At 50.9% G+C, this 20796-nt stretch overlaps 1 protein-coding gene across 11 annotated transcripts in view; it reads left to right on the forward strand.

Annotated features, from left to right (window-relative positions):
• ATP5PD (ATP synthase peripheral stalk subunit d) overlaps positions 1 to 20796 on the forward strand; it is a 221631-nt gene that overhangs the window by 165245 nt on the left and 35590 nt on the right. Inside the window, exon 1 of one of the 11 annotated variants that reach the window (XM_050764486.1) lies at positions 10485 to 10488. The exons of 8 other annotated variants lie outside the window; for them this stretch is intronic. The gene's annotated coding sequence lies outside the window, so the exon portion shown is untranslated. Of the gene's footprint in view, positions 1 to 10484; positions 10489 to 10539; positions 10544 to 11347; positions 11352 to 20796 lie in introns of those variants that run through there. 2 more of the 11 variants (XM_050764471.1, XM_050764482.1) reach the window with 2 other exon arrangements.

The raw sequence follows: 20796 nt of genomic DNA on the forward strand, positions 1-20796 counted from the left end.
TACTTGGGAGGCTGAGGGGCGAGGTGGCGGGCGCCTGTAGTCCCAGTTACAGGAGAGGAGAATGGAGTAAACCCGGGAGGCGGAGCTTGCAGTGAGTTGAGATCCGGCCACTGCACTCCAGCCCCGGCGACAGAGCGAGACTCCGTCTCAAAACAAAACAAAACAAAACAAAAAAAACCCCAAAAAAAAAAAACAAACAAAAAAAACCCACAAAAACCCTTCAGGCCTTGGAGATGAAGGTGAGCCCCTGAGGTGGCTACAGGGCCCTTCCAAGCCTAGCCCTTACCCACTTTCTGGTCTCAAATCATTCTCCTTCACTGACTGACCTCAGCCACTGTAACTGCCCAATGGGTTCACTTTGCCCCCTGCCTAGACAGACCCGATTTATCAAAACACGGGCTATTGAAATAGAGAAAGACTAATTCACGCATATCTGGCTGCGTGGAAGACCGGAGTTTTATTACTACTCAAATCAGTCTCCCATTTGGGGATCAGAGTTTTGTTTTTTTTTTTGAGATGGAGTCTCACTGTGTCGCCCAGGCTGGAGTGCAGTGGCCGGATCTCAGCTCACTGCAAGCTCAGCCTCCTGGGTTTACGCCATTCTCCTGCCTCAGCCTCCCGAGTAGCTGGGACTACAGGCACCTGCCACCTCGCCAGGCTAGTTTTTTTTTTTTTTTTTGTATTTTTTTTTTTAGTAGAGAACAATGTTTCACCGTGTTAGCCAGGATGGTCTCAATCTCCTGCCCTTGTGGTCCACCCGTCTCAGCCTCCCAAAGTGCTGGGATTACAGGTTTGAGCCACTGTGCCCGGCCTTGGATCAGAGTTTTTAAAGACAATTTGGCGGGTAGGGGCTGGGGAAGTGGGGAGTGCTGATTGGTCAGATTGGAGACGGAATCATAAGGGGTTGAAGTGAGGTTTTCTTGCTGTCCGCTATTCCTGGGTGGGATGGCAGAAGTGGTTGAGCCAGATTACCAGTCTGGGTGGTGTCAGCTGATCCATGGAGTTCAGAGTCTACAAAATATCTCAAGCACTGGTCTTAGGTTTTGCAGTTGTGATGTTATCCCCAGGAGCAATCTGGGAAGCTTCAGACTCCTGCAGCCAGGGGCTGCATGACCCCTAAATCGCAATTTCTTTCTTTCTGTTTTTTTTTTTTTTTTTTTTTTTTTTTGAGACAGAGTCTTACTCTGTCGCTCAGGCTGAGTGCAGTGGCACAATCTCAGCTCACTGCAGCCTTCGTGTCCCAGGTTCAAGTGATTCTCCTGCCTCAGCCTCCTGAGTAGCTGGGGCTACAGGTGTGTGCCACCACACCCAGCTAATTTTTGCATTTTTAGTAGAGACAGGGTTTCACCGTGTTGGCCAGGCTGATCTTGAACTCTTGACCTCAAGCGATCCACTCACCTCAGCCTCCCAAAGTGCTGGGATTACAGGCGTGAGACACTGCATCCAAACCAATTTTTTTTTTTTTTTTTTTTTTTTTTGAGATGGAGTCTTACTCTGTCACCAGACTGGAGTGCAGTGGCACAATCTCAGTCACTGCAACCTCCACCTCCAAGGTTGAAGCGATTCTCCTGCCTCAGCCTCCTGAGTAGCTGGAACTACAGGCACGTGCCACCATGCCCAGCTAATTTTTGTATTTTTAGTAGAGACAGGGTTTCACCATGTTGGCCAGGATGGTCTTGATCTCTTGAGCTCATGATCTGCCTGCCTCGGCCTCCCAGAGTGCTGGGATTACAGGTGTGAGCCACCGCACCAGGCACAATTTTCTTAACAGTATCTTTTGAAGAGCAAACGGTTTTAGTTTTGATGAAGTCCAGTTTATATATATATTTTTTCCTACAGTTTGTTCTTTTTGTGTCCTATCTTTGTTTACTTTAAGGTTGGAAAGATTTTTTTTTTTTTTTTTGAGATGGAGTCTCGGTCAGTCACCCAGGCTGGAATGCAATGGCACGATCTCAGCTCACTGCAACCTCTGCCTCCCAGGTTCAAGCGATTCTCCTGCCTCAGCCTCCCAAGTAGCTGGAATTACAGGTGCCGGCCACCACGCCTGGCCAATTTTTGTATTTTTAGTAGAGACAGAGTTTCACCATGTTTGTCGGTCTGGTCTCGAACTCTGGCCTCAAGTGATCCGCCTGCCTCAGCCTCCCAAAGTGCTGAGACTGCAGGTGTGAGCCACCACACCCAGTCCTGAAAAGCCTTTATCTCAGTGTGTAGCTCAGTGTGGGCACCACTGTGACCGACCTTAGGGTCTGTTCCCCCAAACCCCTGAGCTGTGGTGGGGGCAGGGACTGGGTCTACGTTGCTCCCCACCGCACCCACCCTGCAGGGCCTTGTGCCTCACCCACAGGAGCCACTCACGGGACACTTACGGAGCACTGAAGCAAACCGGGCAGAAATTGAACAATCTCCAGCTGTGTGGTTCACTGTGTGAAACACAAAGTCAACAAGGCCTTTGACCTCCAGGCAGGAAATGTCAACGAGAAAGATGCAGCTTCCAGAAACACTTGGCAGGGACCCAAAAGCCTTTTAACCAGTGCCCCTGACACTGACTTCTGACACTTTGATTCTAATTTACTTTGGCAAGAGTGAGCAATTGGCTACAGGAATGTTAATTTCACTTTTCATCACTTTTCTTTTTTTTTTTTTTTTTTTTTTTTTTTTTTTTTTTTTTTTTTTTTTGAGACGGAGTCTCGCTCTGTCGCCTGGGCTGGAGTGCAGTGGCCGGATCTCAGCTCACTGCAAGCTCCGCCTCCCGGGTTCACGCCATTCTCCTGCCTCAGCCTCCTGAGTAGCTGGGACCACAGGCGCCCACCACCTCGCCCGGCTAGTTTTTTGTATTTTTTTAGTAGAGACGGGGTTTCACCGTGTTAGCCAGGATGGTCTCGATCTCCTGACCTCGTGATCCGCCCGTCTCGGCCTCCCAAAGTGCTGGGATTACAGGCTTGAGCCACCGCGCCCGGCCTTCATCACTTTTCATGCACTGTTCCTATACCTACACATTACCAATAGGGGCGCTATCGGTGTTGGGGGCTGGACTCGAGCACTGCAGAACATTTGACATCCCTGACACCCCCTCCTTGTCTGTGACATCCTCCACTAGGATGAGGTGACTGAGCCACTCACCTCCAGCTCAGAATATTAGGGGATACCAAAAAGCTCAGTAATTAAGACAAAAAGTTAATGCAATATTATTTTAATTTATTTTATTTTTTATTTATTGATGTTTTTGAGACCGAGTTTTGCTCTGTCGCCCAGGCTGGAGTGAAGTGGCACAATCTTGGCTCACTGCAACCTCTGCCTCCTGAGTTCAAGCAATTCTCCTGTCTCAACCTCCCCAGTAGCTGGGATCACAGGCACGTGCCATCACATCTGGCTAATTTTCTTTCTTTTCTTTTTTTTTTAGACAGAGTTTTGCTCCTGTTGCCCAGGCTGGAGTGCAGTGACGCGATCTTGGCTCACTGTAACCTCTGCCTCCCGGGTTCAAGTGATTCTCCTGTCTCAGCCTCCCTAATTTTTGTATTTTTAGTAGAGACAGGGTTTCACCATGTTGGCCAGGCTGGTCTCAAACTCCTGACCTCAGGTGATCTGCCTGCCTCAGCCTCCCAAAGTGCTGGGATTACAGGTGTGAGCCACCATGCCTGGCCAATATTATTTATCTTGATTGCTAAGTTTTTGATGCCTTCCCTTAAATACTGCACTCCAGGTGACTGTCTCACTTCCCTCACTCTGGTCACTGCCCCGCTCACAACACCCTGTGTTTCCCAACCCCCTGGTCATCTGAGAAGCCCTGGGAGTCATATAAGCCTCAGTCAATATGAATGGCATCCTTAGCCATGCCATTTTACACATCAGGAAACAGGCAGGGAGAGGCATGTGTCTCTCCCCTAACCCACCTGCTCAGGAGGGTCCTCAGGCCCAAAGAATCTCAGGCTACAGGGAGGTCAGAATGGACACAGAAGGCGACAGGCAGGTTTTTTGTTCTGCCTAGATGCAGTAGGTACATGGACTCAGCTTCAGAAGGGACGAAGGTTTGGGAGGCCAAGGCGGTCGGATCACAAGGTCAGGAGATCGAGACCACGGTGAAACCCCGTCTCTACTAAAAATACAAAAAATTAGCCGGGCGCGGTGGCGGGTGCCTGTAGTCCCTGCTACTTGGGAGGCTGAGGCAGGAGAATGGCAGGAACCTGGGAGGCGGAGCTTGCAGTGAGCCGAGATCGCGCCACTGCACTCCAGCCAGGGGGACAGAGCGAGACTCCGCCTCAAAAAAAAAAAAAAACAAAAAAAAAAAAACAGAAGGGATGAAGGGGATGGCACCGGAGGGGAAGGAAGGAGAAAAACGAGTATGCCTGGGCCATCCACACCCAGCTTGGCCCAACCCTCCAACCTCTGGAAGGGTTCCTTAGTTCTCGGGTCCACTACTATTAAGCATTTGCTCTATGTCAGGCACACGGGAAGCATTAGAGTCATAGACATGACATACCCAGCTGACCCCTGAGTCTGATGGTGAATTCACACATGAAGCACGATGCAACATGGGTTGCAGGGGCACATGTGCAAAGGGTATTATGGAGCAGATGGGAGGGAAACCCGCCTGGCTTGGAGAGTGGAGACTGAGACTTCCTGGAACACTTAACTGAGTCTTAGGGAATGAGTGGGAATAACACAAGCAGGGGGTGGCTGTGAAGGGTGCTTCAGGCAGAGAGGACAGCATGAGCAAAAAGGCCAGGAGGTGGGATGCTTTGGGGGTGGAATGGAGTGGGGTGAGAGCGGGGATGAAGGGGGCTGGTGATGAAGACAATGGGAGCTATGGAGACAGGTGTTCATGGCAGGGAGTTGGAAAGAAATAGGGGAAGAAACGAGCTGGCAGGGCGGGCTGAAGATGGCCCACCTCTCCTTAGCTGGTAGCGCCTGGTCCAGGTTGCCACCAGCTGCCTTCCTCCCAGGAAAAGTACAGAGGTGAACTTATGTTCTCTTGGGAAAGATGCTCCCGACAGTCATTGGGTACCCATGGTATGCCAGGCAGGGCCTCTACTAAGGCTCCCACAGACACCCTCTCCCTTCCAGCCCAGCCCTGAGCACACTGCCCGTGTGGGGAGGGAAGAGTTAAAGGCTCCTTCCCCAGTCACCTGCCATCTAGTCTTGCCCCCTGCTTCCTCCCCACCTGTGAAAATGGGATGATGGGATGCCTCCAGGTTCTTTGGCTCTACTTGGACCCTCCTGAGTCTGGGTCAAACTTGGAGTCACATCGAGGAAGCAACATATATGGCTTTGACTGGGCTGCCTCTTGTCACCCACCTCTACTGGGAACCAGGGAAGAGATTAAGGACAAAACAAAGCTATTGGACAGATTTGTAGGATGTATTAATAATATTATGCCACCAGTGAACAAGCTGTTTTTGTCTCATGATTAAAATAAACAAGTCCTTTTTCTGTTTTGACAGTAATTTGGGAAAATATGCATAGTATGGATACTGGTGAAAATGTACCATATGGCTGGGTGTGGTGGCTCAGGTTGGTTATGGTGGCTCATGCCTGTAATCCTAGTACTTAGGGAGGCTGAGGTGGATCATTTGAGCTCAGGAGTTCCAGACCAGCCTGGCCAACATAGTGAGACTTCATCTCTTAAAAAAAAAAAAGTACCATATGACCTGTTACTCTGTCTTCTAGCTTCCTACATTTTCAGCTGCTACATTGCTCTGTCTGTTATAGACTGCAGGGAAATACTGCAGGAGAGGCTATCTTTTGGGGGTAGGATTATGGGTGTTTTTTTTTTGTTTTTTTTTTTTTTTTTTTCGAGACAGGAGTCTCACTCTGTTGCCCAAGCTGGAGTGCAATGGTGTAATCTCTGCTCACTGCAACCTCTGCCTCCTGGGTTCTTGCCATTCTCCTGCCTCAGCCTCCCGAATAGCTGGGACTACAGGCACACGCCACCAAACCCAGCTAATTTTTTGTATTTTTAGTAGAGATGGGGTTTCGCCATGTTGGCCAGGCTGGTCTTGAACTCCTGGCCTCAAGTGATCCACCTGCCTCAGCCTCCCAAAGTGCTGGGATTACAGCCATGAGCCACCATGCCCAGCAGCTTTTATTTTATGTGTTTCTATGTTGTGTAGATTTTCTACAGTATATGCATTATAGGAGAAGTGGTGTACTACAGTGATTAAAAAAGCAGACTATCTGGGTTTGAATCCTGGCTTCCTAACTTGCATATCTTCATGACCTCGGCAAGTCCTTTATCCTGTCATCCCTCAGTTTCCTCATCCATACAAATGGGGATAATTAATGATGCATATTGGTAGAGTTATAAAGAATTGAATGAGTTTGTAATTTTTTTTTTTTGAGACGGAGTCTCCCTCTGTCCACATGCTGGAGTACAGTGGTGTGATCTTGGCTCACTGCAACCTCCACCTCCCGGGTTCAAGCGATTCTCCTACCTTAGCCTCCCAAGTTGCTGGGATTATAGGCGCACACCACCACGCCTGCATAATTTTTTTTTTTTTTTTTTTTTTTTTTTTTTTGAGACGGAGTCTCGCTCTGTCGCCTGGGCTGGAGTGCAGTGGCCGGATCTCAGCTCACTGCAAGCTCCGCCTCCCGGGTTTACGCCATTCTCCTGCCTCAGCCTCCCGAGTAACTGGGATTACAGGCGCCCGCCAACTCACCCGGCTAGTTTTTTGTATTTTTTTAGTAGAGACGGGGTTTCACCATGTTCGCCAGGATGGTCTCGATCTCCTGACCTCGTGATCCACCCGCCTCGGCCTCCCAAAGTGCTGGGATTACAGGCTTGAGCCACCGCGCCCGGCCTGTAATTTTTGTATTTTTAGTAGGGATACTAGGCCAACCCATGTTGGCCAGGGTGGTCTTGAACTCCTGACCTCAGGTGATCTGCCAGCCTTGGCCTCCCAAAGTGCTGGGATTATAGGCGTGAACCACCTCGCCTGGCAAGTTCATGCTTATTAACATTCTATTTGCTATGAATGGTGGCTGGCACATTGTAGGCACTATGGAAGTACATTACATAAATGCAAAATTACTTTTATAGTCAGAAATGCAGACCAGCCTGGGTAACACAGTGATACCCCATCTCTACAACAAATGAAAAATTAGCCTGGCATGGTGACCTGTGACTGTGGTCCCAGCTACTCAGGAGGTTGAGGTGGGAGGATCGCTTGAGCCCAGGAGGTTGAGGCTGCAGTGAACTGTGATCATGCCACTGCACTACAGCCTGGGCAATGAGAATGAGATCCTGTCTCAGAAAAAGCACAAGATTTTGTTAATTTAATAATTACCCAAGTAATATATGAATAGAGTCTTTTACAAGGAATAATATAAAAGTGGAAACTTGGCCGGGCGCGGTGGCTCAAGCCTGTAATCCCAGCACTTTGGGAGGCCGAGACGGGCGGATCACGAGGTCAGGAGATCGAGACCATCCTGGCTAACACGGTGAAACCCCGTCTCTACTAAAAAATACAAAAAAATAGCCGGGCGAGGTGGCGGGCGCCTGTAGTCCCAGCTACTCGGGAGGCTGAGGCAGGAGAATGGCGCAAACCCGGGAGGCGGAGCTTGCAGTGAGCTGAGATCCAGCCACTGCACTCCAGCCTGGGCGACAGAGCCAGACTCCGTCTCAAAAAAAAAAAAAAAAGCGGAAACTTTTTTTTTTTTTTTTTTTTTTGAGATAGAGTCTGGCTCTGTCGCCCAGGCTGGCATGCAGTGGCACTATCTTGGCTCACTGCAATCCCCGCCTCACGGATTCGAGGAATTCTCTGCCTCAGCCTCCCTACTAGCTGGGATTACAGGTGCCCGCCACCACACCTGGCTAAGTTTTTTGTATTTTTAGTATAGACGGGGTTTCACCGTCTTGGCCAGGCTGGTCTTGAACTCCTGACCTTGTGATCCACCTGCCTCGGCCTCTCAAAGTGCTGTGATTACAGGCGTGAGTCACTGCGCCCAGCCGGAAACCTTTTTCAAATAATCCTTGGAGGCAGATTTGTTTACAACCTGTTTGGATTTAGCCTGAGTGCTAAAGCAGGGCCGGAAGAGTGAGTGGGTGGCATTCAGGGACAGTCCCTGCCCTGGGCCCCACAGTGGGGGAAAAGGGAGGGGCATGGTCCACTGCTGTGGGTTATTCATGAGCACTGGCTGAACTTGCTGTCCCCAAAGAGCCCCTCTGTGATTTTTTTTTTTGTTTTTTTGTTTTTTTTTGTTTTTTTTTTTTTTTTGAGACGGAGTCTCGCTCTGTTACCCAGGCTGGACTCTCAGCTCACTGCAACCTCCGCCTCCCGGGTTCACGCCATTCTCCTGCCTCAGCCTCCTGAGTAGCTGGGACTACAGGCGCTCGCCACCTCACCCGGCTAGATTTTTGTATTTTTTAGTAGAGACGGGGTTTCACCGTGTTAGCCAGGATGGTCTCGATCTCCTGACCTCGTGATCCGCCCGTCTCGGCCTCCCAAAGTGCTGGGATTACAGGCTTGAGCCACCGCGCCCGGCCTTTGTTTTGTTTTTTAAGCAGGGTCTCCCTCTGTCACCCAGGCTGGAGTGCAGTGGCATGATTACAGCTCACTGCACAGCCTCAACCTCCTAGGCTCAAGCAATCCTCCCGCCTCAACCTCCCAAGTAGTGGGACCACAGATGTGTGCCACCACACCCACCTAATTGCCCAGGCTGGCCTGGATCTCCTAGGCTCAAGTGATCCTCTTGCTTCAGCTTCCCAAAATGCTGAGATTAGAGTCATGCGCCACCGTTGCCTGCCCCCCCGTGATGTTTTCCCCCATGAAGCACAGGCTGAAACCTGGGTCACTAATTTCTCCAGGAACAGGCTAGGCAGAGACCAGACACCCTGACATTCGGTTTGCTAACCTGCCTCCTTGAAACGTGGGCCTGCTTGCCATCTGGCTCGTAGGAGTACTGAAAAGAGTTTCAGGATCCTCAGGACTACCACTGTGGACCTATGGGGGCCCAGGACTCCCCCAAATAAGGAACAGCTGTTTGAGAGCAAGTATCATCCCCCGGACATTTGGATGTGTGCCTGAGGGTGTCACGCACCATCCTGCCACCAAGTGTCTTTCAGAGCTGGGAGGACTTGGCGAGGAAGCCCCCGTCCCTGCCAGCCCCGTGATGTGGGAAGACTCTGAGATGTATGTGGCCGCTGCTATCCACTTGGGTCATGCATTCACCTTTTCAGCATTTCCTGACCTGAGCCCTTCTCTGCAGAAGCCTGTGGCCACTGGTGCCAAGAGGAAGACTGTGGGATGGGGAGGCAAGACGTGGGTTTTGGGTGAAAGGTCTTTCAATAAAGGGCAAAGAATTCAAGCTCATTCCTTACTTCACAGGGGCAGCAGCCTGTGGGGAATGAGTCATTGGGATCAGAGCTGAGCAAAGGCCACTACGAGGCTGCAGCCAGGGCTTCCTCAGAGGAGCCCCCCCCCGCCACTCCCGCCAACCTTCAGAGCACACTCTGCTCCCCCCGTGCCCTCCTGGCTCCAAAATGACCACCTCGAAGGAAAAACCCAGGTCACTAATTTTTCCCGGAACACACCAGGTGGAGACGGAATTCAGGAACACCCCTGGGGCACCATGTGGGCTGGTTCTGGAATGCATTGCCCTTGGGATTTTTTTCTTCCATGATTTGTATCAGTTCCTCTTCAGAGCCAATCATTAACCTCGCTGAGAGCCCTCGCTTGAGAAGCCACAGGAACAAGTGACTGGTTGAGGCTGGAAATGTGGAGGTGGCTCCATGGTGTGCCCAAATCTTCGGCTTCCCCAGACGGAGGAGCTGAGTTCTCAGTCATGGCCTGGCCAGGGTCCCCTGGCAGTGTTTCGGCCTGGGTTCAGCCTCTGGTTGGATGGCAGAGGCCTGGATATGTACGTAGTCCCTCTGCAGTGAGCAGTGCTACCTTCTGAGAGCTGAGTGGGTTGGTGATGGCTGGGGATGGGGGAGCAGCTTTTAGCAGCATTCAGCAGGGTGGAGGGGGTTTAAGGTTTACCCACCCACGACAGCGTGACACCCCCTCTAGGCTGTAAAACACCAGCTGAGTGAGCAGCTCTGCTCTGGGCAGCAGGGGCAGCAGCCCCACCCTTGCCTGGGCTTGGGTCCCCAGCCCATCATTTTTGGATCTGAGGTAGGCCTGGGCTCCTCCAGTTTAACCTCTCAGGCGACAATGAAGCCACTCAGACAGCCCACCCGTACCCCAATCCATCTGGCGCCATCTCTCAGTCTGACCACCTGGCTCAAACGTTGCCCACTCTCAAACATCAAAGCCTTTGGGACAGGCCTCAGCGCCACCGGCGAAGACCAGCCTGGAGAACCAAAGCCAGGGGACTCTGCTGGGATGGGGTTTGGGAGTGGGCTGTGCACCGCAGTCAGGAATCCCCCACCCACAAGGCCACAGGGACTGTCCCCCGTCCCTGGGGTAACTCTAGCCGGATTAGAGCCCTCCTGTGGCTGTGGCGAGAAAGGGTCGCCCGCGTTTTGGGAGGTGGGATCCTGCAGGGCCGGGGACCCTCCTGGCGCGCTAGCCAGCGCTTAGATAAGTTCAGGTTTATTTATGGGGGGCTGCCACGGGAGGCTTGGGCTCCGGGCGCCGCTTGAGCGTGACCGAGGCGCCGCTGCTGACCATGACCGCGGGGTAGAGCGGCTCGAGGAAGGCAGTCAGGAAATGATAGAAGAGGCTGGCGCCACCCGCCAGGCCGTAGGACAAGCAGCGGGCGCCGCAGTCGAGCGCCACGCCCAGCGTGCGGTGGTAAGCTCCGTGCAGCACGGTCTGCGCATTGTCGTGCCACACCAATAACTTGAGCGAGTCCCACTCCAGGCACCACGAGTAGGGGTTGCGGCTCTGCAGGTAGACCACGCTGCGGCGCGGGCGGCCGCCGAGCGGGGAGCTGCGGCGGTAGGTGACTCCCAGGCACACCCACGAATTGGACACCTCCACCTCCCAGTAGTGGTGGCCCTCGGACAGGCCGCGGGAGCACAGCACCTGCGGCCACTGCTTGAAGCCTAGGAAGGGGCCGCCCCCTGGCAGGGGCTCCAGGAGGATCCCCAGGTTCAGCATGGAGCGGGTCTCCTAGAGCAGGAACATCACCGGCTGTAGTGGGGTCAAAGTTCAGGTTGCAGTAACCTGTAGGGTGGCGATGGGGAAGCCAGATCAGCAGCCTTCATTCAGGGCAGGACGCTGGGTTGCAAGGCATTTGCATACAAGTCAGGGGATGCTTCCATCCACGCTCCTGTCCACACATTCAGCCTGATGCTCAGACACAGCCTGGAGAGTGAGTGGGTGCTGCCCAAAGTCGCCCTCCTCCCCCGCCATCAGACCCTAACATCATCTCCCTTTGTATTTGTTCAGGCACACAAGACTGAGTGGGGGCCCGGTGAGGTGGCTCATGCCTGTAATCCCAGCACTTTGAGAGTCCAAGGCGGATGGATCACTTGAGGTCAGGAGTTCAAGACCAGCCTGACCAACATGGTGAAACTCCATCTCTAACAAAAATACCAAAAAAATGGCAAGACATGGTGGCGGGCACCTGTAGTCCCAGCTACTCGGGAGGCTGAGGCAGGAGTATTACTTGAACCCAGGAGGTGGGGGTTGCAGTGAGCCGAAATGATGCCATTGCACTACTCCAGCCTGGGAGACAGATCAAGACTCTGTTTTAAAAAAAAAAAAAAAAAAAAAAATGCCAGGCACGGTGGCTCACACCTGTAATCCTGTAATCCCAGCACTTTGAGAGCTGGTTGAAGAAGCTGAGGCCCACGTCCAGCAGCCGGGTCCAGAGCTCAACCAGGTCTCTGGCAGCTAGGGGAAGCTCTGCGTTTCCTCACAGTTGATGCCCATCAGGGGTTCCATGCAGGCTGAGAACTGCTTCAGTCAGAGGATCTCCTGGATGCAGGGAGGGGCCAGAGGTACCACCTGTTAGCCAGGAACCACACAGATGCCAGGGGCCCAGAGGCCTCCAGAGTCATGGGCCTGTGGAGCAGAAGCTCCCCCTTTCCAAACCTGGGCATCTCCTTTTCCTCCTCCTAGCTGTTTGGACATCAGAGGTCAGGGCTTTGCCAAGGACTTGGCCACTGTGGCCTAGTGTGCATTAGGCAAAGGGGATTTTCAGAAAATGATGGGAGTATTTTAGTTGCGCCTTGAACTGCTTAATAAAAGCCATTGCCAAATGCTTCCCATTGTGCACAGGGGACAAGGTGAGCGGTTGCCCTAGACATCTGCCCAGGGTATGATGGCAGCTTAAAGGAAGCTGGAGTTCCCAAGCACAGGGAACTCTAGTCCGGACCCCGTCCTGAAAAGGCTGCTGCTTGGCCCCACCGGCTACTTACAGCAGCATCAGTCCAGGCTTCAGGGCCAGGCCAGGATTGGGGAAGCCAAAGGGATTTCACGATTCTTGTTTTTTGAGACAGGGTCTTAGTTTGTTGCCCAGACTGGAGTCCAATGGTGCAGTCTTGGGTCACTGCAACCTCCACCTCCTGGGCTGGAAAAGGGATTTCATTCCAGGCTATATAGATTGTTCTGGCCTCACTCTCAGCCACGATCCAGGGAAATCTGGAGAAACTTAGACTGTGTTAGATGCCTGGAATCCCATGTGTTCCAGGGAAACCAAGGCAGGAAAGTTAGGGTAAGGCTGAGCTCTGAAGTGGAGAAAGCCAAGGGTGTTGGTGCAAGCTCGAGACAGAAGACCTGGAATGGGGAGGCTCCCTGAGGCAGGGGAATGGACACAGTGATGCACCCTAAAGGCTGATCTAGTGTGTGTGTTTTTTTTTGAGACACAGTTGCACTCTTGTTGCCCAGGCTGGAGTGCAATGGTATGATCTTGGCTCACTGCAACCTCTGTCTCCAGGGTTCAAGCGATTTTCTTGCTTCAGCCTCCTAAGTAGGCGCCTGCCACCACGCCTGGCTAAATTTTGTATTTTTAGTAGAGATGGGATTTCACCATGTTGGTCAGGCTGATCTCAAACTCCTGACCTCCGGTGATCCTCCCGCCTCGGCTTCTCAAAGTGTTAGGATTACAGGCATGAGCCACCACACCTGACCGAGATCTGACGTGTTTGTGGGTGGAGGGAGAGTGGAAGTTGTGATGGGGCCTGAGCCAGAGGCAGAGGGGTGGGACCTTGCCTGCAGAAGTTGCCGGTCGCTTTGGTTGATGAGCAGAGTGTCTGCCTCCAGCTTCAGGAACCGGTTGTGGCTCTGCTGAATAGAGCTGCTCAGTATCCCCAGGGCGGCCGCTTCCTCTTTCTCCACGAAACCCAAGATCTGCATCTGCAGCTGTTCGACCTCCTGGATGATCTCTGAGAAGCGGGTGTTCACCTCACCTCGCATTGGCTGGATCAGTTTCTGGATGTTGTGGGGTGTGGAGAGAGGCGTCTGTGAGCTCCACTCCAGCAACCCGACTGTCACAGCCCGGAGCCCATGTAGGAATCCTATCCCTGCCTGCCTGGTCCCACACCATCCACTCCAAGTCCTGAGAAGTCCCTGCAGCCCGATGCAGGGCGCTGGGGAGCCTGGGCCTGGGGTGGGGTGGGCCAGCCTTATCGAGAGAAAGGCCACCCGGCCCTGGTGCTTTTCACTGTCAGCGGCGATGATCAGCATCTGGTTCTCCACAGTGTCCTGGACCTTTTGAACCTCTACCTAGGGTAGAGTGTTGGGAGAGAGGAGAAGGGGCCCCTGATTCAGAGAAGTGGCCTTGGAGAAGCCCTTCTGCAAACAGGCCCATGTCCGAGCCCAGCAGAAACATCCCCCATGCATTCATCTGCTCAGCTTAATGAGGATGAGAGCCCAGTGCTGGATGGCCCACGGTCTAGCCCTCCGCTTGGAGGGCTGCTCCCACTTGCTGAGAGCCTGTCTCTGTTAGAAGGAATCACGTTATTTGCTTCTGACAGTGATGATCATAGGGTTTCAGGCCACAGGAAGGGGTCTTGGAGAGCTCTGGGAGGCAGTAGGGCCAGGAGGGGCGTAGCAGGTATACAGCCATGTGGGTGCCCTGGGGCAGTGCTGCCAGGCCCCAGTCCCACATAAGCCTATAGTCACTACCTATCCTAGCAACGGGCATTTTCATTGTTATATTACACAACAGTGCGATTCCAAGTGCTGTCCACTAACCACTGCTGGCCCTTAGCAACATAAGCTCATGCCAGGTTGTAAATCAATATAGTCCTTCTTTCACTGACAAAGTCTTCTTTTTTTTTTTTCAGGCAGGGTCTCGCTTTGTCCCCCGGGCTGGAGCACAGTGGTGCAATCTCAGCTCACTGCAACCTCTGTCTGCTTCCCTGGCTCAAGCCATCTTCCCACCTTAAGCCATCTTCCCACTTCAGCCTCCTGAGTAGCTGGGACTACAGGTGTGCACCACCACGCCAGGCTAATTTATCTACTTTTTGTAGAGATGGGGTCTTGCCATGTTGCTCAGGCTGGTCTCAAACTCCAGAGCTCAAGTGATCATCCTGCCTCAGCCTCCCAAAGTACTGGGATTACAGGCGTGAGCCACCACACCCAGCTGTTTTACAAAATATTTTTTTTTTTTAGACAGAGTCTCGCTCTGTCGCCCAGACTGGAGTGCAGTGGCACCATCTCGGCTCACTGCAAGCTCCGCCTCCCGGTTCATGCCATTCTCCTGCCTCAGCCTCCCTAGTAGCTGGGACTACAGGCGCCCGCCACCATGCCCGGCTAATTTTTTATATTTTTAGTAGAGACGGGGTTTCACCATGTTAGCCAGGATAGTCTTGATCTCCTGACCTCGTGATCCTCCCGCCTTGGCCTCCCAAAGTGCTGGGATTACAGGTGTGAGCCACAGTGCCCGGCTACAAAATCTTGCAATGAAAAAAGTGTTAGCCAGGCGAGGTGGCTCACGCCTGTAATCCCAACACTTTGAGAGGTCAAGTGGGGGCAGATCACCTGAGGTCAGGAGATAGAGACCATCCTGGCTAACATGGTGAAACCCCATCTCTACTAAGTACAAAAGTTAGCTGGGTGTGGTGGCATGTGCCTGTAATTCCAGGTACTCGGGAGTCTGAGGCAGGAGAATTCCTTGAACCTGGGAGGTGGAGATTGCAGTGAGCCGAGATTGCACCACTGCACTCCAGCCTGGCAACAGAGCGAGACTCCGTCTCAAAAAAAAGTGTCAGGCTGGGCGCGGTGGCTCATGCCTGTAATCCCAGCACTTTGGGAGGCCGAGGCGGGTGGATCACGAGGTTGGGAGATCGAGACCATCCTGGCTCACACGGTGAAACCCCGTCTCTACTAAAAATTAAAAAAATTAGCCAGGCGTGGTTGCAGGCGCCTGTAGTCCCAGCTACTCAGGAGGCTGAGGCAGGAGAATAGGAAAATGGCGTGAACCCGGGAGGTAGAACTTGCAGTGAGCAGAGGTTGTGCCACTGCACTCCAGACTGGGCGACAGAGTGAGACTCTGTCTCAAAAAAAAATTTTTAAAAAAGGTGTCGGCTAGGCGCAGTGGCTCACACCTATAATCCCAGTACTTTGGGAGGCTAAGGCAGGCAGATCACAAGGTTAGGCGTTTGAGACCAGCCTGGCCAACATGATGAAACCCCGTCTCTACTAAAAATACAAAAATTAGCCAGGCATGGTGATGCCTGCCTGTAATCCCAGCTACTCAGGAGGCTGAGGCAGGAGAATAGCTTGAACCTGGGAGGCAGAGGTTGCAGTGAACCAAGATCGCCTCATTGCACACCAGCCTAGTCAACAGAGCAAGACTCTGTCTCAAAAAAAAAAAAAAATATATATATATATATACATATATATATATGCAAATATAGGCCGGGCGTGGTGGTGCATGCTTGTAATCCCAGCTACTTGGGAGGCTGAGGCAGGAGGATTGCTTGAACCTGAGAGGTGGAGGTTACAGTGAGCTGAGATTGAGTTACTGCCCTCCAGCCTAGGCAACAGGGCGAGACTCTGTCTCAAAATAAATAAATAAATATATATATAATAGAATATAGTAAACACAATTTGATTTCTTTTTTTTTCTGAGACGGAGTCTCGCTCTGTCACCCAGGCTGGAGTATAGTGGCACGATCTAGGCTCACTGCAAGCTCCACCTCCCAGGTTCACACCATTCTCCTGCCTCAGCCTCCTGAGTAACTGGGACTACAGATGCCCGCCACCACGCCTGGATGATTTTTTGTATTTTTAGTAGAGACGGGGTTTCACCATGTTAGCCAGGATGATCTCGATCTCCTGACCTCATGATCCGCCCGCCTCGGCCTCCCAAAGTGCTGGGATTACAGATGTGAGCCACTACGCCTGGCCGTTATTTCTTTTTTTTTGAGACAGAGTCTCACTCTGTTGCCCAGGCTGGAGTGCGGTGGTGCAATCTTGGCTCACTTCAACCTCTGCCTCCCAGATCAAGCGATTCTTGATTCTCATGCCTCAGCCACTTGAGTAGCTGTGATTACAAGCATGCACCACCATGTCTGGCTAATATATATATATTCTTTGGTGTATTTTAGTAGAGACAGGATTTCTCCATGTTGGCCAGACTCGTCTTGAACTCCTGGCCTCAAATGATTTGCCTGCCTCGGCCTCCCAATGTTCTGGGATTACAGGCATGAATCACCGCTCCCAGCCTTAAACACAATTTGAAAATGGAGGCGGCCTGGCATGGATGCTCACGCCTGTAATCCCAGCACTTTGGGAGGCTGAGGCGGGTGGATCACCTGAGATCAGGAGTTCAAGATTAGCCTGGCCAACATGGTGAAATCCGGTCTCTACAAAAAATACAAAAATTAGCTGGGCAAAATGGCAGATGCCTGTAATCTCAGCTACTTGGGAGGCTGAGGCAGAAGAATCGCTTGAACCCAGGAGGCAGAGGTTGCAATGAGTTGAGATCGTGCCATTATACTCCAGACTGGGTGACGAGAGAAATTCCGTCTCAAAAAAAAAAAAAAAAAAAAAAAAGAAAGGAAAATGGAGGAAAGTGGAGAGGATTCACACAACCTGAAGTGAAGCACTTGTATTTTGATATGTTGATATAGGTTTCATACATACAATTCCCCATCCTTATTTAACTCACTAGTACCTTTTGATGTCACAACATGACGCCGGTGACCATGACTTTAATAGCTGCTTGATTTTCTTCCAAGGAAATGTGAAAAAAATAATGTCTTCATTTAGAAATATGACTGATGGGGGCTTGGCAGGGATTACTAGGCTCCGAAAGACGCTGTGTCATCTTCCAGCCCAACTGTCCACATTTAGAAGTGACAACATTCATGAACTAAGTCAACATCCACCAAAAATAACGTAAGATAAAGCTTACCGTTTTGGAACATGGAAATGACACACACAGACCTCACCCACCAATCTCTAAGCTGGGACAACAAACGCTTGCAATGAAACTTCTCCAAAATGTCAAATTAGCATATTCTTTCCCTCAATATAAAGTTTCAATAAACTTGACTCAATCTGCTTTTATTTTAAAAACCTAACAAAAGATGTATTTAAATCCTTGAAAAAATTAACTTTAGGCGGGGTGCGGTAGATCAGGCCTATAATCCCAGCAGGTTGGGAGGCCGAGGCAGGTGGATCACCTGAGGTCAGGAGTTCGAGACCAGCCTGACCAACATGGTGAAACCCCCCCCCCCCGTCTCTACTAAAAATACAAAATTAGGCAGGCATGGTGGCACATGCCTGTATCCCAGGTACTCGGGAGGCTGAGGCAGGAGAATCACTTGAACCCGGGATGTGGAGGATCGTGCCATTGCACTCCAGCCTGGGCAACAAGTGTGAAACTCTGTCTCAAAAAAAAAAAAAAAAAATTAACTTTATACTGTGTACACAAATAAATTTCTCTTATACAGCTAAATATGGTTACACACTTTGTTTAAAAAATGTTTTTTCCACTAATGACACTTCACATGTATTTCTACATAAACTATCTTTTCATTCTTCTGGGAATGTGTCCTAAGAGCTGACAGATGGACAGTTGAAAATGCCCTCACACAGCTGGGCATAGTGGCTCAGGACTGTAATCCCAGTACTTTGGGAAGCCAAGGCAGGTGGATCACCTGGGGTCAGGAGTTCGAGACCAGCCTGGCCAACATGGCGAAAACCCATCTCTACTAAAAATACAAAAATTAGCTGGGTGTGGTGGCAGGTGTCTGTAATCCCAGCTACCTCGGGAGGCTGAGGCAGGGGAATTGCTTGAACCTGGGAGGTAGCAGTTGCAATGAGCCAAAATGGCGCCACTGCACTCCAGCCTAGGCAACAGAGCAAGACTTCATCAAAAAAAAAGAAGGAAAGAAAGAAAGAAAGACAGAGAGAAAGAAAGAAAGAGAAAGAAAGAGAAAGAAGGAAAGAAGAAAGAAAAAGAAAGAAGAAAGAGAGAGAGAAAGAAAGAAGAAGAGAAAGAAAAGAAAGAAAGAAAAAGCAAGCAAGCAAGCAAGCAAGCAAGCTGGGTGCAGTGGCTCACATCTGTAATCCCAGCACTTTGGGAGGCCGAGGCAGCTGGCTCACGAGGTCAGGAGATCAAGACCATCCTGGTTAACACAGTGAAACCCTGTTTCTACTAAAAATACAAAAAATTAGCCAGGCGTGGGGGTGGGTGCCTGTAGTCCCAGCTACTCGGGAGGCTGAGGCAGGAGAATGACGTGAACCCGGGAGGCAGAGCTTGCAGTGAGCTGAGATAGTGCCACTGCACTCCAGCCTGGGTGACAGAGCAAGACTCCGTCTCAAAAAAAAAAAAAAAAAAAAAAAAAAGAAAAGAAAAGAAAAGAAAGAGAAAGACAGAGAGAAAGAAAGAAAGAAACCCTCACACAACGTACCACTTTCTTCCTCAGTAGTGTTTATAAGATTTTTTTTTTAAGACGGTCTTGCGGCTGGGCGCGGTGGCTCAAGCCTGTAATCCCAGCACTTTGGGAGGCCGAGACGGGCGGATCACAAGGTCAGGAGATCGAGACCATCCTGGCTAACACGGCGAAACCCCGTCTCTACTAAAAACACAAAAAAATTAGCCGGGCGAGGTGGCGGCGCCTGTGGTCCCAGCTACTCGGGAGGCTGAGGCAGGAGAATGGCGGGAAGCCGGGAGGCGGCGCTTGCAGTGAGCTGAGATCTGGCCACTGCACTCCAGCCTGGGCGACAGAGCGAGACTCCGTCTCAAAAAAAAAAAAAAAAAAAAAAAAGACGGTCTTGCTTTCTCGCGCAGGTTGCAGTACAGTGGCACAATCATAGCTCACTGCAGCCTCAACCTCCTTACTAGCTAGGATTCCGGATGCATGCCACCATATCTGGCTAATTAAAAAAAAATTTTTATGGCAATGAGATCTCATTATGTTGCCCAGGCTGGTCTCAAACTCCTGGGCTCAAGCAATCCTCCTGCCTCGGCCTCGCAAAGTGCCGAGATTCCAGGCATGAGCCACTGTGTCTGGCCTGCTTCTTTTTTTATAGTTTCTATTATAGTTATTGGTTAAATTCCCAGTCTTGTGTTTTCTTTTCTTTTTTAAATTAAATTTTATTTTATTATTATTTTTTTTGAGACAGAGTCTCGCTCTGTCACCCAGGCTGGAGTGCAATGGCGCAATCTCCGCTCAATGCAAGCTCCACCTCCCGGGTTCACGCCATTCTCCTGCCTCAGCCTCCCAAGTAGCTGGGACTACAGGCACCCGCCACCATGCCCGGCTAATTTTTTTGTATTTTTAGTAGAGACGGGGTTTCACCGTGTTAGCCAGGATGGTCTTAATCTCCTGACTTTGTGATCCGCCCGCCTTGGCCTCCCAAAGTGCTGGGATTACAGGCGTGAGTCACCACGCCCGGCCGTGTTTTCTTTTCTTGAATGCATTATGTTTATTTATTTATTTAGAGATGGCATCTTGCTCTGTCACTCAGGCTGGAGTACAGTGGCACGATCTTGGCTCACCACTTCCTCCGCCTCCCAGATTCAAGTGGTTCTCCTGCCTCAGCCTCCTGAGTAGCTGGGGTTACAGGTGCCTGCCACCAACGCGTGGCTAATTTTTGTATTTTTAGTAGAGATGGGGTTTCACCATGTTGGCCAGGCTGGTCTCAAACTCCTGAGCTCAAGTGATCCATCTGCCTTGGCCTCCCAAAGTGTGGGATTACAGCTGTGAGCCACCATGCTGGATCCATATTTATTTTTCAATTTATATTTACTAACTCCGTTATCTGTATCCTCTTTTTCTCAATTTTATTTTTGTAGAGACGAGATCTCACTTTGTTACCTGGACTGGTCTTGAACTCCTGGGCTCAAGTGATCATCCTGCCTTGGCTTATATCTTCTTTTTTTCTTTCTTTTTCTTTTTCTTTTTTTTTTTTTTTTGAGATGGAGTCTTGCTCTGTCGTCCAGGCTGGAGTGCAGTGGTGCGATCTCGGTTCACTGCAAGCTCCGCCTCCCGGGTTCATGCCATTTGCCTGCCTCAGCCTCTCGAGTAACTGGGACTACAGGCACCTGCCATCTCGCCCAGCTAATTTTTTGTATTTTTAGTAGAGGTGGGGTTTCACCATGTTAACCAGGGTGGTCTCAACCTCCTGACCTTGTGATCCTTAACACGGATGGTCTCGATCTCCCAACCGTGTGATCTGCCCACCTCGGCCTCCCAAAGTGCAGGAATTACAGGCGTGAGGCACCACACCCAGCCTTGGCTTATATCTTCTATGGCTATTTTCCATTTTTTCCTCCTGGTTTTTAGTCAGATCGTCTTTTGTTCTCATATGTCTGTAGTGTTTCCTTATATACCTATAATTTTATTACAAAAATTGTAAACATGGCCTGGCGCGGTGGCTCACGCCTATAATCCCAGCACTTTGGGAGGCCGATGTGAGTGGATCACGAGGTCAAGAGATTGAGACCATC

Source organism: Macaca thibetana, chromosome 16 (assembly GCF_024542745.1).
Source record: "Macaca thibetana thibetana isolate TM-01 chromosome 16, ASM2454274v1, whole genome shotgun sequence".
Classification (NCBI taxonomy): Eukaryota; Metazoa; Chordata; class Mammalia; order Primates; family Cercopithecidae; genus Macaca; species Macaca thibetana.